The sequence below is a fragment of the Tupaia chinensis genome, unplaced genomic scaffold (assembly GCF_000334495.1).
Source record: "Tupaia chinensis unplaced genomic scaffold, TupChi_1.0 Scaffold148012_1, whole genome shotgun sequence".
Lineage (NCBI taxonomy): Eukaryota > Metazoa > Chordata > Mammalia > Scandentia > Tupaiidae > Tupaia > Tupaia belangeri.
In genome coordinates, this window is record NW_006207862.1 from 1,446,562 (window position 1) to 1,448,303 (window position 1,742).

General features: G+C 39.9%; 1 non-coding gene across 1 annotated transcript; it reads left to right on the forward strand.

Moving 5' to 3' along the window:
* The first annotated feature begins 706 nt into the window (after positions 1 to 706).
* Positions 707 to 816, forward strand: LOC114006438 (U6 spliceosomal RNA). Its single transcript, XR_003548155.1, has one exon. It is a non-coding gene; the product is annotated as a U6 spliceosomal RNA (small nuclear RNA).
* Positions 817 to 1,742: the final 926 nt, after the last annotated feature.

Below are 1,742 nucleotides of genomic sequence, written 5' to 3' on the forward strand. Positions count from 1 at the left end.
AAAATTTACAGGCAAGTAAAGATTACTGACTTTTATGCCTTGATATTAATGAAAAATTGTATTATCTTGACACACCCAAAAGTGTTCTGAAGCATCCTTGAGCTTTAAACTTCCGTGTTACTTAACCTACCCTTACAGTGACACTGGGCCAATAAATCTTTTGGTGCATATATAATTATAAGAAGGAAAAAAAAAAAACCTCTTTCTACAATAGTTAACTCAGCAATGAGCAAACTTGTTTTTATAAGTCAATAGGTCACAGGATAAGGATCAAAGCGAGATATTCATTTCATGTCTTGTTAGTATTTATCCTTTTTATAGCAAACACCTAATATTTGATTTTTAAAACTTCAGAGGAAGAATCTAGAGAATCCAAAGCAAGTTATGACTATGTCATTATGCTTTTCATTTTAACCATTAAGAACATAGCAACTGGGACCAGCAGATGGTGTAATGGTTACATTGCTGGATTCCCACATGGTTGACCATGGTTCCAGTCCTGGACCCAGTGGCTTCAAACTCACGCCAGGCATGTGTGCACGCATGCCCCAAATCCCAAAACCAGACTGGAGGAGAAGGGATAGCAGAATGGCCATCCCCCTGGGGGGTGATTTCTCACTTTCTGTCTCTCTGTCTCTTTCTGTCTCTCTGGCGAGCACACATATCCTATAACAAAACTCTTTCTTAAAAAAAAAAAAAGAAAAGAGTGCTCGCTTCGGCAGCACATATACTAAAATTGGAACGATACAGAGAAGATTAGCATGGCCCCTGCGCAGGGATGATGACACGCAAATTCGTGAAGCGTTACAAATTTAAAAAAAAAAAAAAAGAAAAGAAAGAAAAGAAAAGAGGGAGAGAAAGAAAGAACACAGCAATCATAATTCCCTAACATGGTGACTTTCAAATTTGGCTACACATAAGAATCACTTTTTAATTTTTCTTTTTTTTGAGAGGTTTTTGCTATAGGGTGTGTGTGCTCACCAGAGAGACAGAGATACAGAAAGCGAGAAATTATCCCCCACGGGGAATGGCCATGCCACAATCCCTTCTCCTCCATTTTCCTCTCGGGATTTTGGGCATGCTTGCACACGCGCCTGGCTTGAGATTAAGCTGCCGGGTCCGGGACTCGAATTGGAGTTGACTACATGAAAGTACAGTGACATAGCCATTACACTAACTGCTGGTCCCAAGAATCACTTTTAAAAAATGCTGGGATAGGGGTAGAAGTTGTGACTAGGCATTGATTTCCTTTTAACAAAACATATTGTAAGAGGGCCAGCAGGTGGTGTAGTGGTTAAGGTGCTGAACTCCCACATAGCTGTTCACTGTTTGAGTCCCAGATCCAGCTTGAAACTCGTGCCAGGCACATGTACATGCATACCCAGAATTCCAGTAGGAGAAGGGACTGTGGCATGGCCTCTGCCCTGGGGATGATTTCTCACTTTTCCTCTCTCCGGTGAGCTCGTGCACTTTATGGCAAAAAATTTAAATAGGAAAAAAAGAACCTATAGGTGATTTTATTATGTGACTAGGGTTGAGACTTGCCTAAAGAATAAGACATACTTAATAAAGTGAGGTAAAATATGAATATTTTGAGTCTAGAACACTTAGTTATATTCATTCTGTTGCCTGATTATCATCAGTGAATTAACTTTAACTCTTACCAAGTGTCTGGGTTATATCATCTCCCATCCATTCACCCATCTATCCTCCTTCCTTCTTCTCCATTCTCCTTATTCCAT